At 36.6% G+C, this 7,459-nt stretch overlaps 1 pseudogene; it reads left to right on the top strand.

Moving 5' to 3' along the window:
• Positions 1 to 2,245: 2,245 nt before the first annotated feature.
• Positions 2,246 to 6,645, top strand: LOC141821724 (uncharacterized; annotated as a pseudogene).
• Positions 6,646 to 7,459: the final 814 nt, after the last annotated feature.

Raw genomic sequence — 7,459 nt, forward strand, 5'->3', positions numbered from 1 at the left:
TCGGGACCCAATTGATTAGTAGTATGTTTGGAGATCGAGAAACAAGATTCAAATGCGTGATTGGAGGTTAAGATCGAGAAACAAATTTCAAAATTTAGTTCAAAATTAAAGATTTGAAAAAAAGATTTTAAGACTCAAAGAATCTATACAAATTCGAGATATAGATGAAAGCTTGGATTCAAGATGATTTAACAGAAAGATTTCAGTATAAATCATAGATCAAGATTCACGAATATGATTGATGATCTAATAACACCATTCAAGTTTGAGTCAGCGCCTCTACCTTCATGATTCAAGGATTAGGAATCATAAACAACATAAAATGCTCTACCTTCATGGTTTAAGGATTAGTAATTCAGAATCTCGGCGAAGCTAATGTAATGCCTTTCCCCGTAGTGGCCAACTGTAGCTTCTTGATTTACCTTATCACAAATGGTTATGGAGCCGACCGTGTGGGGCCGCTAGGGTGGTGGATTCCAACTTTCGCTGAAGAAGGATTTGTAATTCAACGTTGAAGATTGAAATTCAAGACCTAAAACTCAAGATTCACAACGATACTCATTTTTTCAGAGGATGAACAATGAAATTGAGATTTAAATTCGATATTCACTATCAAAATTTAAGATTCAAGGATGAAACTAAAAGAAGAAAGGTTAAAGACTATTGATAGGGACATGATTCAAGAATTAAAAAAATCAAAATTAATGGTTACGGAACAAGATTCTTCAAGATAAAAATGGTGATACTGACACCGGACGAGATAGCGGTTATCCTGTGAAGATGAGAAGGAACCATCTCACACAATTTATAGAATTAACTGGTTGATAATCTAAATATAGGTGAGATGGAACCAAATTAATTAATTCTAAACTAATTAATTTCTTACTTAACTAATAAATTAAACCTTAACTAATTAATTTCTTACTTAATTAATTAATTAAATCTTAACTAATTAATTCCTTACTTAACTAATTTATTAAAACTTAATTATTAAACTTAACTAATTTATTAAAACATAATTAATTAATTTCTAACTTAACTAAATTTTCACTTAAATAATTAAACATTGACTCAGCTAAATTAATTAATACCCAAAAACCTTAACTTAATTAATTTTTAAAACTTAACTAACTAATTTAAAACCTTAACTAATTAATCAATACTTAATTTCCAACGTGTAAGCCCGAACCAACGCAATCCGAGTGCCCAGATATAAATTCAGGCACCCTGAACCTCTTGCCAAATACCACTCATAGTTTCGTGCTGGAGCCTCCGATTTTAAGAATCCAGGTGCCTGAAAAAGATTCAAGCACCCTACATGATGGAGTCAAACCAAGTGAGCAAGTTGCCCAACAAGCTAATATGGATCATACTCAACCCACTCTAGATGTTGTTGATGATCTATTATGCATCAATGGAGGCCTAATTACAAGAGCTAAAGCTGGGGTTCTATTCATCGATTGTTCCAAGGTTCCTTCACAATTGTTGGTGGGGTTAGTGTCATTTGGTATCAGAGCTTCGGTTCTAAGGTAACTTTTAAATCTATCAATCTATCTTTTCTTGTTGCTCTACGAAAAAAGGCGTAGTGAAAAAAAGTGCAACAAAAAAAGGCACTGTGAAAAAAAAAGTGCAGCAAAAAAATAAAAGAGGCGCTGTGAAAAAAAACTCAGTAAAAAATAGAAAAGTTGCAAGTTTAAGTCAAAGTTTCAAAAAGTAACTTCAAGCATTTATTTCTTGTTTTTTCCTCTTAATCTTCTGATAGTTCATTTTCTCTTAAATTTCTGTCATCATAAGTTTCTGTGGGTTCTTTGATTTGTTATGTGATATTTTGATTTTTTTTTCTAAAGTTTGCTTAAGAACTAAAGAGATATCATCAAGTGAGAGCCTAACCATGACAAAAGTGTGAGTGCCCATATTCTCGAGAGAAAAGAAAACGTGAGGGAGTGCTAGTAAGGTTTCTATTATTTTTTGCAGAAATATCCAATATCTAGGACATGGTGCAACCGAGGAGGGTAGGCCACTTCTAAATCTTCAAATACAAGCATTGATGGGTGAGATGTGACTGATGATGAGGGCTGAATTAGAATCCATCCATGAGAGGCTGGATAGAGTGGAAGAGGGTACATCGGGAAGGCATCCTCAAGACCATTCTACCGTGTCACAACAAAGACGTGCTCAAGGGGTTGATATAGAAGAAGAATAGGTGGTGGAAGATTTTTGTGAGCACACTTACAACCGGGGTTGGATGGGATATAGAAGAGATAGGAATGGGCATAGAGAAGATAGACTTGATGGAAATCGAAGGGCTAATGTCTTGGGAGGTATAAAGCTGAAGACTCTATCCTTTCAAGGTAAAAATGATCTTGAAGTTTATTTGGAGTGGGAAACTAAGATGAAAATGATGTTTGATTGTCATGATTTTTCAGCACTTAAGAAGGTTAAACTAGTTGCCATTGAATTCAATGATTATGCTATTATTGGGTGGGATCAAGTGGTGATGAATCGGAGAAGGAATAGAGAGCAACCTATGTCCACTTGGGAAGAGATGAAGATGCTCATGAGAAGGAGATTTGTACCCAGCCATTATTATAGGATCTTATATTAGCGGCTGCAGAGGTTGTCTCAAGGCTCCAAAAGTGTAGATGAATATTTCAAGGAGATGGAGTTGTCCATGATTCGGGCTAATGTGGATGAAGATTGAGAAGCCACTATGGCTAGGTTCTTGCATGGATTAAATCCTGAAATTGCTGATATTGTTGAATTGCAACATTATGTTGAGTTGTCAGACATGGTCCACCAAGCACAAAAAGTGGAGGAACAATTCAAGAGGAAAGGATTGGCTAGGAGGGGACAACCAATGGCTACCAACAATACATGGCGGGGAGCTCCAAGAAGGGAGGAACAACATCAAAACAAGCCAAAGTTTGAAGTTTTCAAGAAGCCCAAACCAACAACATCTGCTACTCAAGGCACTAGTGAATCCATTTCTTTCAAATCTCGTGATATCAAGTGCTTTAAATGTCAAGGGTGTGGTCACATAGCCAACCAATGTGTGAACAAAAGGGTGATGGTGATAAATGCCCAAGGCGAACTTGAGTCAAAAGATGAGGATGAAGTAGATGAAGAAATACCCTAAAAGGAGGATAGTGATGATGAGCAACATGCTGTTGTTGGAGACTTATTGGTGGCCCAACAAGTTCTCAATATGCAAATTATGGAGGAAGAAGATAATCAAAGAGAGAACTTGTTTCATACTCGTTGCTTTGTGAATAACAAGGTTTGCAGCATTATTATTGACGGTGGGAGTTGCACCAATGTGGCAAGTACAGATTTGGTGGAGAAATTATCACTCCCAACTCAAAAACATCCGCGTCCTTATAGACTTCAATGGATGAATGATTGCGATGAAGTCAAGGTGACAAAGCAAGTCTTGGTAGCAATTTCCATTGGCAAATATGAAGATGAGTTGTTGTGTGATGTGGTTCCCATGCATGCATGCCATCTTTTGTTGGGAAGACCTTAGCAATTTGATTGAAAGGTAACACATGATGGGCACACGAATAGGTATTCCTTTACTCTTGAGGGACATCCTATTACTCTTGTACCTTTGACACCAAGACAAGTTAGGGAGGATCAGCTGAAATTACAAAGAGTGAATGAAAAAAAGAGAGAAAAAGAAATTGAGAGAAAAGAGTAAAAAAAAGATGAAAAGAAAGAAAGCAAAATTAAGAAAAGTGAGAATGGAGGGGGAAAAAAGAGAGAAAGGAAAATAGCTTCTATGCAAAAAAAAAGTGAGATCAAAAGAGCTTTGTTTTTAAACCAACTGCCTCTTATACTTTTGTATAAGGAGATACTATTGAGCACTAACGATCTTAATGATTCTTTGCCAAGTGTTGTTGTTTCTCTCTTACAGGAATTCAAGGATGTTTTTCCAGAAGATGTTCCACATGGCTTGCCTCCTAGTAGAGGAATTGAACACCAAATTGACTTCATACCTGGTGCTTCCATCCCAAATCGACCTGCCTATAGAAGCAATCCAGAGGAAACAAAGGAACTTCAAAGACAAGTTAATGAATTGCTAGAGAAGGGGTATGTTCGAGAAAGCATGAGCCCTTGTGTAGTTCTTGTGTTACTAGTTCCTAAGAAGGATGGGACTTCGAGGATGTGTGTGGATTGTCGAGCCATCAACAACATAACGGTAAAGTATCGCCACCCAATTCCTAGGCTTGATGATATGCTTGATGAATTGCATGGTTCTTGTGTATTCTCAAAGATTGATCTTAGGAGTGGATACCATCAGATTAGGATGAAGGAAGGTGATGAATGGAAGACTGGTTTTAAGACAAAGCATGGCCTATATGAATGGTTAGTAATGCCTTTTGGGTTAACTAATGCTCCAAGCACTTTTATGCGTTTGATGAACCATGTTTTGCGTGCTTTCTTAGGAAGATTTGTAGTTGTGTATTTCGATGATATTTTGATTTATAGTAGAAGCTTAGAAGAGCATGTCACACATCTAAGGTCAGTTTTGAGTGTGTTGAAAGAAGAGAAGCTTTTTGCTAACCTTAACAAATGCACATTTTGTACGAATAGAGTTGTGTTTCTTGGTTTTGTTGTTAGTGCTAAAGGTGTTGAGATGGATGAGGAAAAGGTGAAAGCAATTCAAGAGTGGCCAACACCGACAACAATCGGCCAAGTGAGGAGTTTCCATGGTTTGGCCAGCTTCTATAGATGGTTTGTTCATGATTTTAGCAATATTGCAGCTCCACTTACTAAAGTCATCAAGAAAAATGAGCCATTCAAGTGGGGAGAGGAGCAAGAGAGGGCATTCAACACTTTGAAAGAAAAGCTAAGTTCTGCTCCTTTACTAATCCTACCAGATTTTTCTAAAACCTTTGAAATCGAATGTGATGCTTCTGGTGTTGGAATAGGTGTTGTGCTTATGCAGGAAATGAGACCCATTGCTTACTTCAATGAGAAGTTGAGTGGAGCCACTCTCAACTATCCCACATATGACAAGGAGATGTACGCGTTGGTGAGGGCATTGGAGACATGGCAGCATTACCTATGGCCGAAAGAATTCGTGATTCACACAGATCATCAATCTCTAAAGCATTTGAAGAGCCAACAAAAGTTGAACCGCCGCCATGCTAAATGGATGGAATTCATCGAGACCTTTCCTTATGTGATCAAATATAAGCAAGGCAAAGAGAACGTGGTTGTGATGCATTATCTCAAAGGTATGCTTTACTTTCCGCCTTAGATACAAAATTACTTGGATTCGAATATATCAAGGATTTATATGCCAATGATGCTGATTTTTCTGAAGTGTTCAAAGCATGTGACAAGGTTGCATTTGGTAAGTTCTATAGGCATGATGGGTTTTTATTTCGTGAGAATAGATTGTGTGTGCCTATGTGTTCGTTGCGTGAATTGTTTACTAGGGAAGCCCATGGTGGTGGCTTGATGGGACATTTTGGTGTGACTAAGACTTTAGGGGTCCTACAAGATCACTTCTTTTGGCCTCATATGAAACATGATGTGGAGAAAATATGTGAGAGGTGTATTACTTGCAAACAAGCTAAATCTAAGTTGAAACCCCATGGCTTGTATACTCCTTTGCCTATACCTAGTGAACCTTGGACTGATATTTCGATGGACTTTGTTTTGGGACTACCCTGGACTAAGAGGGGAAGAGACTCAATTTTTGTTGTGGTAGATAGGTTTTCTAAGATGGCACATTTCATTCCATGTCATAAAACCGATGATGCCTCTCATGTAGCTAACTTGTTCTTTAGAGAAGTCGTTAGGTTGCATGGCATGCCTAGAACAATTGTCTCTGATAGGGATGCAAAGTTTTTGAGTTATTTTTGGAAAACTTTATGGGGAAAATTGGGAACTAAATTGTTGTTTTCTACTACTTGTCATCCCCAAACTGATGGGCAAACTGAAGTTGTTAATTGAACATTATCTTTCTTACTTCGTGCTATCATTAAAAAGAATTTGAAAACATGGGAAGATTGTCTACCACATGTTGAGTTTGCTTACAATAGAAGCATACATTCTGCAACTCAGTTCTCTCCATTTGAAATTGTTTATGGATTCAATCCTTTGTCACCATTGGATTTGATTCCTTTGGATGTGAGTGAGCATGTAAACTTAAGATGGCAAGCAGAAGGTTGAATTCGTGAAGAAGATTCATGAACAAGCACGACTGAATATTGAGAGAAAGACCCAACATTATGTTCATCAAGCTAACAAGGGGTGTAAGAAAGTTATATTTGAACTAGGAGAGTGGGTTTGGTTGCACCTAAGGAAGGAGCGATTTCCAGAGAGAGACGTTCTAAACTTCTACCTCGAGGCAATGGCCCATTTCAAGTGGTGAAGTGCATCAATGATAATGCCTACCAACTTGATTTGCCAGGTGAGTATGGTGTGCATACTACTTTTAATGTTGCTGATTTATCTCTTTTTGATGTAGGTGATGATTTGAGGGCAAATCCTTTTCAAGAAGGGGAGAATGATGCACATCAAGGAGCTGATCGTGATGCACATCAAACAAATGATCATTTGTCACTTCCAAAAGGTCCAGTTATAAGACTTCAGGCAAAGCGTTTCAAGGAAGCACTAAACGGACTAATATAAGGGCATTTTGCTGATTATGAAAAAGAAGAGATCCAAATAAATCAAAGTATCAATCAAGGGTGCATCAATATGATTGAGCTTATCCATTGATACATTTACTTGCATGATGGAATAAGTATTCATTCTTATAATAAATGAGTATGAGGACTTGTTTGATTTGAGTTGCTTACTCATTCAATGAGTAAGAGGACTAGTTTGATTTGAGTTGCTTACTCATTCAATGAATAAGAGGACTAGTTTGATTTGAGTTGCTAAATTATTTAATTGCAAGCCTCAGATTAAAGATCGATGTTTCGATTATTTTGGATTCAACTAGCAAATTTAAATACGTTATTTGAGTTTGAGTCCTAATTAATTCCGTAGCAAGTTTGGAGATTCAAAAACAAGATTTAAATGCTTGTTTGGAGGTTAATATTGAAAACAAGTTTAGGAATTCAATAGGATCCTTTAAATTTGAGCGTGAAGTTCAAAATTAAAGACTCAAGAAAAAATTTCAAGACTCAAAGAATCTATATAATTTTGAAATTTTAGATGTAAGCTTTACATTCAAGATGGAGAGGTTTCATTTTAAATCGAAGATCTAGATTCAAAAACATTCATGGTCAAATAATAACATTCGAGTTTGAATCCAAGACTCCTTTGAGATTCATGGATTAGAAATCAAGAACAATGTAAAAGCTCTAATTCAAAGTCTAAGATTGAAATTCAAGACTCTAGAACTAAGATTGGACAACGATGCTTTGTTTTTCAAAGGATGAACACCAAAATTGAGATTAAATCTCGTTATTAACAATCAAAATTTGAGATTTAAGGA

Source organism: Curcuma longa, chromosome 2, assembly GCF_044706935.1.
Source record: "Curcuma longa cultivar G26 ecotype Majalengka, Jawa Barat chromosome 2, ITB_CL_G26_1.1, whole genome shotgun sequence".
Lineage (NCBI taxonomy): Eukaryota > Viridiplantae > Streptophyta > Magnoliopsida > Zingiberales > Zingiberaceae > Curcuma > Curcuma longa.